Source organism: Adelges cooleyi, unplaced genomic scaffold (genome assembly GCF_023614345.1).
Source record: "Adelges cooleyi isolate 19-005CV unplaced genomic scaffold, UGA_ACOO_1.1 ACOO_flye_CR_arks_rails_tigmint_CR_PRNA_1, whole genome shotgun sequence".
In the NCBI taxonomy this organism is placed as follows: domain Eukaryota; kingdom Metazoa; phylum Arthropoda; class Insecta; order Hemiptera; family Adelgidae; genus Adelges; species Adelges cooleyi.
The window spans coordinates 1,946,084-1,959,038 of NW_026095751.1; the positions used below are offsets into that span (position 1 = coordinate 1,946,084).

Below are 12,955 nucleotides of genomic sequence, written 5' to 3' on the forward strand. Positions count from 1 at the left end.
AGTATCATGATGTTAAATGTTCACGAGATTTGATCTAGTCATAAAATAAAGTATTTCCATTTATGACTTAATTATTATTAAAATTTATCTTAATCTGTACATAGTAATAAAATAATGAAATATTTTATACAAAATTAGAGCTACAAGTTGATAAACTAAAAAATTAAAATTAGCACGAAGTAGATTATCTAGTATTAGACAATTTAAACAATCAAGCGTGAATCTCTTTAAATGAATAACAGTATAACAATATGCAAAACATTAGGTTTCCTTTAAAAAAATTGTGTAATAAAAAATACATTTTTAAGGCGGTATACTGCATAAAAACCAACAGTTAATCTTAATCCAAAAAACAACAGTCCTCTTCATAATTTGCAGGTAGTTGGACCTTATACACTCATAGTTGACCTTCGGTAAGGTAATACAACGCAGGCGATAAAATAACGAGATAACGACAGTGGTTTTGTTGTATCAGAATCATTAAGTGTCTTAATAAGTACACGGATAGGTTCTTTTCCCAATAAATCGTGTGTCTACTATAATCAGATACGCGATTTAGTCGTCTGTGATATCATGTAATAAACAAAATATTATGATAACGACCAAAAAGCCCTAACCTAACCTAACACGGATAGACGTTACCAACTGATAATTTTTAGTGTCTGTTCGTTTTTCACATCTGGTAGACCGGGTTTTAAGTAAAAAAAAAAAAAAAATTGAATTTGTGTAAACTTAAAGTCAAAAATGGTACTTGAGCACAAAACTTAATTGTATCATTCTGCATAGATATACATAAAATTGTTTTAATGATTTGATCAATTTTTTTTAAAGATTTTAGATGTTTTTGTTAAAATATACGAAATCTGCGAAAACAGTTTCCCGGCAATTAAAAAAAACTGTAGTGCCGAATTTTTTTCCCGTTTAATATGTTATGGATACATATGAGTTCCAACTACTGGCAAATTTTCAACCCAAAAGTTTTAAAATTACGGCTAAAAACCCCGAAAAACAAAAAAACTTGTACCCCCCCTAGGGGGGTGGGAAATGGGCATAGTTTAAATTTGACACAACTGACGTGTGCGGGCATACCAAATAATTATTTCTTATACATTTCAACTCGATCCGACTCTTTTTCTCGAAATTATAGCCAGTAAGAGTTCTAACTTAAAAACTCGTACGGTTTTTTTTTTGTTTTTTCAACTTTCGTCTGTGAAGACTTAAACTTTTTCAACTTTTACCCCCCTCCCCCCCCCTCCCCAAAGTACCAACTAGATAAAATTTGTGATTTATAGAGTTGCTATTCGAAGGAAATGGTCTAGTATTAAAAAAGTTACAGTGTGTACAGCTAAAAAAAAAGCCCATATCAGAGTAAATTAATACCTTCTCGCTTTGCATCGAAGCTAAAACCAAGAACCTAACTCCTTGTAATCCTAATCTTACTAAAACACACCAACCAAATTTAAAATATTCAATATTGAACTAATAAGTAAATAAGTATGTACTGCATAGATGTAATAACATTTTTTTAAGTCATACAATTATGAGACTTTGAAATGTTCTACTAAATTTAATTTTTTTTATAACATTGAAATAGTGATTTAGCTATCCGAGACCTATCCTCTCTTATAATTTGTAACAGGTGTTTAACTAACGTTTTGTATTTATTTATGTATCTACTAAAAAATTATATTATAAGTATTATTTAATAGTAATTATATTTAAGTATACCTAATAATCAGCACAGTCAATTTTAAGTATGTCTACTAATTCTAAAATTACTATTCTAAAGGAAAAATAAAAATTTGTATTGTTTGAAGTTGTCCGTTCAGCGTTCTTACAGTAATATAAAGGATTGCGTTCCAACTTTTTTCGGACAACACTGACTAGAATAGGTGCCTCTGACACTTCAAAAAACAAAATATTTATTAGCATTAAGGTTATACCATTGTAATTTAAGTAGTTTAATACATTATTTTATTTTACCTATTAGTTTCTTAGTTTTCATATTGAAGTAGGTTTATGTATAGATTCATATCATTCTGCATCATAGATCAAACAAACGCTTTCAAAATAACTGGTCACCAATTATAACATGTTCCAGGATAATTTTATTGATGTATCGGAAAGAGTATGAAAAAGATTAATTATTATCGGTGCCTTCGCCCAATACAAAGAAAAAAAAATTGTTATATTTATAACAGTTTGAAATAATTTGAAAAGTTTAAATGTGATTCACGAAACGAATGCCGAAATTGTCTTATAAATAATATGTCTTTTTAAACAACTTTAAAGATAAGCATTTTTTAGTTTTAGAATACCATTTTCCAATGGAATTAAACGCAAATATATTTAAAATTAACGTAAAACCGACTCTCAATGGTAAGAAATAACAATTTAAAAAAATAAAATGCCAACGTTTTTGAAAAATTTACCGTTACAGAAACATCATTTATCGGAAAACAGAAAACAACGTAAAGTTATACGAATCACCATCGGAACTATCGACTTAAATTAAATTTATAATAACTAAACGTTTTGGTATTTATAGTAACTAACAAGATTACCAAACTTAACTATGATTCATTTTTTTGGAGATTCTTTATAACGCAGTTTACAAATATCCAAAGTCTTTAGGCAACAACTCTGTCGTTTGAGCAGTCCGTTTTATTGTGTTATTTTATTAACAAAGTTGTTTATATACAAAAAAAAAAATATTAAATAAAATAAATCAAAAATTCTATATTTTGTGTAAATTATTTGAGTACAGATTTACATTTCTTGATAATATATTAAATATATTTAACATAACTAAAAAATAATAGCCACGCGTCACGACGGTTGTGCACACAAATGTATGTATTATCACCAAAGCAGTTATTTTTTTGGTTACGTCTTGTACCACGGTCATTAATGTTTTCGATTAATTGGCCATTCGAAGCTGATTAAATGGGTTTGTAAAACCAACATGTGTTGCAATATGTAATCTGTAGATCAGAACCGTTTGTCAGTTGTCTTTCGTTATTTCAAAGTCTTTTAAGCCAGTGACTTTTTTTTTGTTAAAGTGTTATCGCCAAATGGACAATACGAACATAAATATGAATTTTATGTGCTACCGGTTTTGGTAAACCGAAGAAACATGATAATTATTAAGAGAAAATGTAGTATCTTAACAAAGTCATGGCTAATGAATTGATAAATGAAAATAAAATATTCAACATATTTTTTAAATTTTTTGTCTACAAATTTATGCAATTAAAAACATATGTTGCCATTAAAAAAGAACAAAAATCCCCCTTTTTGGCTTATAAGGATTGGTGAAAAAAATGTTCAAAGTATTGAAAAATGTAGTACAATGTGTACCAAAAAATCTTGGAAAAAAATGTTGTTCAAAATATTTATATCTTCTGAGAAAATGAGTGTCTTACCCAAAATGAATCACCCTGTATACCTTCCGTTTTTAATTCAAACTTAACACTGACCAACAATGTTGATTGTAGCTCTGACACTGTTCGCCCCCTTGTCGTTCCAAATGCCGGAAGTAGGTAACGGAAGTAGGACTAACCGATGTGAATTTGACCGGTAAACGGAAGTATACATTTCGGGTATATCTCCAACGGTACTGGGGGTGTATGTTAAGTGACCACATCGGACAATGCCTCACCATACGTGATAACTTTCTATCCGCGCATCTTACTCTAGTACTTACAATTCATAATCTGTATATTACCTTGACGAAAACAACACAGATACTGATGTGACAGATGTGATTGATTTGTGACAGCTTGTGAAGAAACGACAATGTAAAATATACTAGGAAAATACGCTTACGCCAGTTTTGGCGATACTTCTGTATTAAAAAAGGCACGAACAATTGTCATTAGACGGGCTAAAATCTATGTCAATACAATTTTGTAATGTTGTTATCACCCAACGTGACAAGGGTCAAGTGTAAAGTTTTTTTTATTTAATAATTTATGATTAGTACAATGTAAAAATTATAATATAACGGTTATATTATACAAGACAAGTTTTTTTATACAAGTAAGGTTAAATAAAATGAGTAAATAGAATAATAAATTAGAACTATACTTATTATAATATATTACACATTATATGGATCGTAACTAAAATTGAATAGGTAATTGTTTAATAAAAAAATATAAATGATTTTTTTATAAAATGTGAATATTGAAATAGACTACAAAGTTAGAAAAAAAACATTTAGGCCGTAACAAAACAAATAAAAATCGCTTTTGTTGAATATAATTGATGTATTGTACATAAGTATTAAATTGTAAATTAAAAGCATGGACAAGTTCGTAACGCAGCACTGTAGGATGCACATTGACCAAAGTTATAAACTATTTAATCTAAAAACTTTTTTGTTTTTTTTTCTCACATTTCTATCATGTTATTTCGTTGTGTGATTAAGTTTAAATAATTTACAACTACTTATAATTGATATTTAAATTTCAAAAAAATAATAAATTATTATAGACAAAAATAGATATATTTATGTGTTTAGGCCGTAACGTAAAATAAATAAATTGGAGTTTGATTCCGATTTCCGATTCACCCAAAAAAAAAACATTTAAGCTATGCCTAACACATACGCGTAACAACAATAGGAATATGAAGAGCGCCATAAGGCCTATCAGTATGTGTAAACTATACTCAATGGTCAAAAAATACTCATGACTGTTGTATACATTTCCCCGAACCCACATAATATACAAACAGCAATAGATTTTCTCCACTAATTAAATTCTCATTACTTTTATACGAAAATTATAGTTAAGGGAAAACTTATAGTTCTCAAACGGGCCAAAGTACTAGAATTTAAAAAGAAGTATGTATTTACCTACCATACCATACCTGCAGCATGAATACGGTGTCGATGACTGGGATGCAAAAGGTCTATGGTTTGGTGCTATGGGCACCGCCTCCAAATTAATATTGGACTTCTTTAAAACACATATGCATTAAAGAGAAGACTTAAGAACAATATGTCAAGAAATAATGTAAGGAAACTTTAAACATATTCCATAGACATCTATAATCTGTGTGATTTTTATTTTTATTTTTTTATATTCCATACTTTTTATTATATTTTTGTATTTATCTACATTTATTGCAATGTTTATCAAAACTATCTTATATGTTTTATACTAATTGTCGCATACGCCTTACAGCAAATATTCTTTTAAACCATCAATGTATAATTTTCATCATTAAATGTAAACAACTTATTTTTTTTAACAACATTATCACAGCACTATAAGTAAGTATAAATTATTGATCTTTAATTATTTGTATTTAAATTTAAATATAGTAATATAATATACATATATTATATGTATGTGTATAAAATCATACAAACTTGACGCTTGAAAATTCCGTAAAATTTGAATGTTCAAAAATGAGTTTAATTACAAAATAATTGTCAAAGTTAGATATTAACTTATTCACTGTTAAGCAATATCTATTTTTTTAAATTTAGTATTGCTACTTTTAAATAACCTTAGTAAAACGTGCCCGTTAAAATAGTCTAGTAGTATGGTCAATACTTCAATTTGTAACATTCAAAAATGTTTTTCTTCAATAAGATTAGTCTTATTATTTTAGAATCTATTACGTTATTGATTTTCCAGATATTAAATGTAAGATAATACTGATTATGAAATAAAAATAAATGGATTCAGCTGTTCTTAATCAACTTACTGATTTAAATTTTTTTAATTCAACATATTTTATTTTAAAGTCCTTATAAACACTCTTATTACAACATAGTAAACCTTATAAGTGTTAACAATGTTGAGTAAGTATTAATAAAAGGTTTAGTTACACAAAAATTATTTAATTTAATAGTTATTAATTAAAAAAACAATCATGGTCTGATCGCTTAATGTTTGCTTGACAAAAACTCTAATTTTATTCCCCAGAACAAAACTATTACCATCGTACACGACATTCATATTATTTATAAGCCACATCTGCACATATGTTTGCCTGGCGCGTGGAACACAGGCCTAGATTAATAACGAAACCGATCCACATTATACATGCAAAATTATCCGTAACATATCCTAACGTTTAATTAGAAAAATATAACATAATATTTAATACAACATTATAAATACATTGAGTATAAAATTTGCAAATGTTTGTCATGAACGTTTTGGTTTGTAATAACTTTAGTTGTTTGTAACTAAAAAGTCTACTTAAATAATATAGAACGCTGATTAAGATTTGGTAATTTTTATCGGTATAAATGCCTCGAAAAAATATTTCTATCAGAGATTGATCCATATACTATCATATTATTGAGTGACGGTAGAAATAATATTATAAGGAATGATGTAGAGTTATAAGGTGTTTTTGGTAAAATGGACGTTGTCGTTCCAAATCTACACCGTACAATATACACAAAAAAAAGAAATTGTTATTTAGGATGCAAATTGTAAAAGAAAAAATGTGTATATCATTAAATGCATATATTACGAATTTAAATAAATAAACGAAGGTGCACAACACAAAAAACGGACCAATTAATATTTTATTTTGACGACAGGAAACTTATAATTTTTAAATTCCAACTAAAGCGGAGGAGGAGATATAGGAGCTATAGGTATATAGTGTATACTGTAAGCTCAAATTCGAATCTCTCGCTAAAAAACCGTAGAAATTTAGGTATTTTTAACACACTACCTTTAAGTTTAAAGGTTTTAAGTATCCCTTACCCTCCCCAACCCTGATTTTAATATAATACAAAAAATAATAATTGTAGACACATCTATAAACTATTGAACATTATAAAAAAAAATATATTAGAAATTCATTGCAATGTATTCGGTTAAAGAAACAAAACACTGCTAGGTAACTTTAGCCAAGTAACATTTGGCATCATGGGAAACACCTGAGTACACTGTGCCTGAGTATATTGTGCGATTTTCAAACTTTTTGGTGTGTAATGCCATTATAGTACATAACACATATAGCTAGTGATCAGAATTCATAAAACAAATGTACTTGAGAAAAAATATGTTCTAAGCTAAGTACTCATAACTGTAGTGGGAGTCTAGTTATCTGTCAGATCGGAAACGATCAACCTACCAAAAATAGCGAGTGTCCGGCACTGCTTGCTTAACGATTCGAATACAATTTGTTTATACTTAAAAAAAAATGTCCAAAACGGTTTAAAGTCAAGTGTCCGGTGTTGCTTACCGTCGAGTAAGCAATGTCTCACTCCACGCCTAGCTATGTCATTTATACAATTGAATATATTTAAACAGAAATTAACTAAAGCCATACAAATGTGTTCGTAATATTTTTCAAGATCAAAGCAAAACTATTATCTTCTACTGGTTCTCGTTTTATCAATTTCAATTATAATCTGTTTAAAATAATATTAGGTACATTTGACAACTTTTAACATAGTACATTTTAGTCATGCTATAGTACAAATAAATCAATAAGGTTTAACCGGAATTTGTAAAGATTACATTGAAATTGTTTTATATGAAACAGCAGTTAACGTTAACATTCTGTTGGAATTTTTTGTTTGGTCATGTCAATTATAAGCGCAAAACATTGTTTCAGTTTTATTTTTAATATAATAAATTATTTTCAAATAGCATAAAGGACGAATGCATAACTTGTAATGGACAAACTGTATGTCATTGTGCGATGATGTAAGTTTAAAAAGAGAAACCATAGTCCAGCTGATATTGTCAGTGTAATTTAATATTCTCTATGCCATTTTTTAAAAAAATTCAAATCAATTTCGATTTTTAGCTTCGATGCTTGTTTTTAAACTTGAAACTTAAAAATGTAACTTAAAGGTGCCATAACGTTAATGATTTCATCAGCTACATCAGCGCTTTAGCAACTCCTCATCACCCAGGGTTTTGGGATTAGTTGAATCCTGGAAATTGTTTTATTACAATACAATTTTGAGTACAGAAAGAAGCAATCGGTACATAGTTTTAGGCTTTACTAGTATTTGCGATGTTAATAAAATTCTCTGATTAATACACGTGCGCACAATAATATGCAAAATTGATATTAATAGTTACTGACACAAGTATGCCATATGCCATATTAAGACGTAGACAGTAAACGTTTCTTTGTGAATAATGGGTAATAAAGGTTAAAAATATCAACTTTTAAAATACAAATTTTAATTAACTTAAAAAAACCATATGGAAAAAAATTTCAAATTGTTTAAATCACTTAAATTCCTTTAAAATATGATAGAATATATCGAAATTGATTGTTAAGTTTCTTAATAGACAAAGGAATAATGAAGACACCCGACGACTAGAATATCTAAATTTGTCATTTTATCATATTTTAAAGAAATTTAAGTATTTCCACAATCGTGGGTTTTTTAACACCAAATACAGCATATTACACGATGCCTATAGCAATGTAATCAATTTATTACAAAATACACCTCGGCATTATTACATTTAACGTTTTATGGTTTGAGCAATTTGACACAATAAGTCGTCATGCAAATTTATGTGTTTATGCATAAACACTTATAGATGTAAAGGCGTGAGTACAAATAAGGAGAAAGACAAAAATCCAAACAATGCAGAGGAAAGTTAGCGAACACCCACCCCCCTTCAAAAAAAAGTTAAAAAGAATACTTGAGAACTGATCGTCCAAGAACCTATATATGCAACATTGCAGCCTATATCCCAACAGGGAGTTCTTTAAGTAATATTTTTAAAAGATCCTTTTGAAAAAAACAAAAATTAACTTATTTAATTAAGAATAGGGTAAGTTATTTGGAATCTAATATATTGTAAGTGTAAATTTGGCAATTTAAATAACTGGGATTCTAAATTATAGCCAGCTAACAAGGGAAAATCAGAAGTTAGTCTACTCTTGATTATGGTTACAGCCCTATTCTAATACACAACAGTTGATGGGACTCCAAAGATTGACTTGGACACGGATATGAAATGACTTCTGATATTATATATGAAACTCTAGAGAAATGGTATTTATTAGAAAAAATCTAGGCGTTTGTATTTGACAGGGCTGCTAGTAATACAGGTCGGTTAAATAGAAGATGTCATATTTTAGAACAAAAACTTGACCACGATATTTCATACTTCGCATGTAGGCATCGTGTGCATAAAAAAGTATTGTAAGATGTATTTTTTGAGATTTTAAATTGAAACGAGTAAAGGGCCAGATGTTGTTCTTTTTAAAAAGCTCAAAAAATTACAGTAATACGAGAAAATATAATACACACCATTGTGTAAATATTCTTCACCTTCCACCTTAGAAGCGAATGTACATCGTGTGCGAAATTAATTAGCAAACACATAAGATTTATTAAATTTTGTCACTCACAAAGTTTATCATAAGCCAATATATAAGACTATAAAAGACACGACAATTCTTATTATACTTGTTTTGATTTAATTCGATATTTTGACTTCAGCGCCAACAGTCTTTCCATTCTCACGTACTTCATTAAATTTCAATTATCTTAAAAACTAAACATTATGTATTTTAAGAGTGCTGTTATTCTCTGCGCGGTGTATTTCTTTACACCTGTGTGGGTAAGATACTTGTTTCTCTAAAATAAATATAGTTATATGCTTATTATAGAAGGTGACTTATATAACATAGTTCTATCAATTATGCATTTAAACTTAAAATCGTATGGCCTTATGCTATAAAAGGTAACGTTTATGCTTTATTAACTTTTAAATTTAACGAAAAATGTTGAATATACAGATTATAATTTATAACGACTAAGTTGTTGATACGAAGAGAATATTTTAAGATTAGTTTGTGTTATTTTTTTTGTATTAGTATTCGGGATAATATTATTAATAATGGTAAATATATGTACATGTATACTTTAGTATATTTTAGTTAATAACTACTAAACAATATCAGGTCTCCGGGGGGCGGGGACTTGTCGAGTTTTGGGATAAAGGCAACGTGTGAAAAGAGTAATTTTTAGTATTATTATAGAAAATTCATAGACCATTTTAGAGCTAATTTATTATACTATATTAGCTTGGAAGTCGACAATTGTTTTATCTTATTAAATAATACGTTTTTTGTTTGGTAATTAATCCAGTGATAACTCTTTGGTTTCTATAACTACTGGTAATTTAAAAAAATAATATGTAGATTTAGCTAATCAGTCAATTTCATAAGATGTACTATCTAGTCCGGAGATACTGCTCTAGCTAAGAATTGTGGTTAAATAAAACATTACAATGACCGAAAAACAGAGAAGAAAACAAATAAAGTAATACAAAAAAATAAAGTACACCATTATGTGTGCCTAGTAAATACTCTTCAACTAACAAACACGAATATTTATGAAATTTTGTCACTCACAAAGTTTATCATGAGTCAATATAAAAAATTCTAAAAGCCATGACAAGTATACTTGTCTTTCTGTTATTTCGTTATTTTGACTTCAGTGTTAAAATATAAAGAACTATACTATATGAATTTAAAGACTGCTGTTATTCTCTGCGCAGTGTATTTCTTTACATTTGTATGGGTAAGATACTTATTTCTTTAAATAATATTTCCTAAAATAAATATAGTTATATACTTCTTATATAAGGTGAGTTATATAACATAGTTCTATCACTTATGCGTTAAAACCTTATGGTCAAATGCTATTAAAAGGTAACGTATATGTTTTAAACTTTTTAATTTAACGAAAATTAAATTGGCTAAAAATGTTAAATGGTCGATAATCAGTATTGAGTAATTACTTATCAGTTTTAAAATATTTGAGAATTTTATAATATTATAAAATATAAACATTTTTTTCAAAAGGAAAACTATAAAATGGTATAATTTTTCCAGAAAATGAGCGTACAACTTTAAATGGATCGCCTGATACTAAGTGTTAAATTATAATTAATTATACTATATTTTAGAGCACTGGGCTAAATAGGAGTCAAATAGAAGAATGTATTAAATTATACGGTGATCGCAATAAGCCAGACAGTAATTTAGTTATCAGACATCTTATCCAGTACGAATTTGGAATTGAAAATCCTAGAACTGTCTTTAATATCTCCTCAAGTAAGATGTTGTCATTATTATTATTTTTTTTTTAATGGGTCTTTAAGACCAGCCCTCCAAGTATACATTCCATCAACTACCTCTGCCCTACGCTGCTTATTCTGTCTGAGATTATTTTTTTGTAATGTTGGAGCGTTGAAAAAGGCCCTGGAGTTTTTGATAATGTCGTTTCCTCCATGCCCCGGTTTGATCATCCTTACATGGTCCAAAATTCCTTCTCAGAATTTTTCTTTCGAAAACCTCCAATTCTATTTCTTCTGTTTTCCTGAGAGGCCAAGTTTCTGAACCGTATAACACCACTGGGCGTATCAACGTTGTATATATCGAATTTATTAACAATTGATCTATTTGATTCATAAATCTTCCATCGCGTGACCTCCAAGTTCCTTTATGGATGTTTTTATGGGTGAACATCGTACTTTGTATTAAAAAACCTTTCCCAGTTGATAGGTCAATAAGTCTAAGGCCATTATCATTTGTCATTTTATGTAGACTTTGTGAACCGATTGTTGGTTTGAACACTCTCTTTTTCAATTTTCGCATTTAGGTCTCCTAGTATTATGTGTATACTATTATTAGGTAGTGACTTGACTATATTAAGTAACTAGGTACTTTATCAGTCTAAATAATTACATATGTTAAGTGCACATAATTTAATTGAATGTAATATATACAATATACATCTTAAAATTGCCAAGCTTTGTTGAAAAATATTATGTTTGTTACTAAAAACTAATTATGTACTATTTAACTTATATAGATGAGCCTTATTATATATATTTTATGAACTTATATTTGGTGCTAGCATATAAAGGAACAATTGACAACTTCGAGGTATTTGATCTAAAAAAACTAGTTTAACAGTAAAACATATCAACTATTAAAAAATATTAAAATATTGTTAAAACATTATTGCGAAATATTCGTGTATGTACTTAGGTTGCAACCCTGATGCCTTTTGAAGTAGAGTTGTTCCTCGAAGTATTCATGAGACAAAAGAGTAGTTGATAAATCGCTGAAAATTATACATTTGCATTAAATGTAAAATGCGTTGACATTTTTGTTCAGCTATCTAATATGTATCCTTTTTCTTTCATACATTATAGGGCGTTGGTCTAAACAAAGCACAAATAGAAGAGTTCGTTAGATTGCATAGACATCATCAAGTTGAATCCGGTTCTATCGATCCTTTGGAGATCAAAAGAATCATCATAGAGTTAAAAATGGTTACTGCGCCGTATCATGACATACTACTATTTAGATATAACCGTAAGAATAAAATATAAATACATTCACGTTAGATACATTGTGATTTCTTGTATAATATATAACTTGCATAGGACCCGCTGCTATACAGTTGATGGAGTTAATGATCATCACGGCAGAACGTTCTAAGACAGCTCCAAGAAATGTAATATAATTTATTTTTTATCAATTTAAATTTGTTTTTTGCTGTCATGCGTTATTTCCCAATTATTTAATTCATTTTTTTACGCTGTACATAATTTTACTTAGATCATTTGCAAAGAAAAGGTGTTAAGTACACCAGAGGTCAGATCAATGATATCTAAATTCAAAAAACTTGACAGGGACGGTGACGGTTTACTCTCCGGCAACGAAGCGGAAAATTTCGTTAATGAATTTAACACTTCAAATCCGGAAGTTCCAATGACATTTAATTTCTATGGTAAGTTCACCACTTATACATTAACTAGCTAACCTGCAAGTTTACTGACCTAAAATATCTCCTAAAAAATTGTCATTTTGTTTTTTAGAAACAAGAATAAACGTTGCCGAATACTTGTTGTTCAAAGTCGAGCAAAAAGAGGTTTGATAATCATAAAAATAATATTTGAAATACTGAAATGTTTAT

General features: G+C 28.6%; 1 protein-coding gene and 1 long non-coding RNA gene across 4 annotated transcripts in view; both read left to right on the top strand.

Annotated features, from left to right (window-relative positions):
- LOC126847441 (uncharacterized) overlaps positions 1–12,955 on the top strand; it is a 102,689-nt gene that overhangs the window by 13,168 nt on the left and 76,566 nt on the right. The gene's annotated exons all lie outside the window — the stretch shown is intronic.
- On the top strand, positions 12,234–12,746 carry LOC126847532 (uncharacterized). Its single transcript, XR_007687083.1, has 3 exons — positions 12,234–12,351; positions 12,423–12,493; positions 12,598–12,746. It is a non-coding gene; the product is annotated as an uncharacterized LOC126847532 (long non-coding RNA).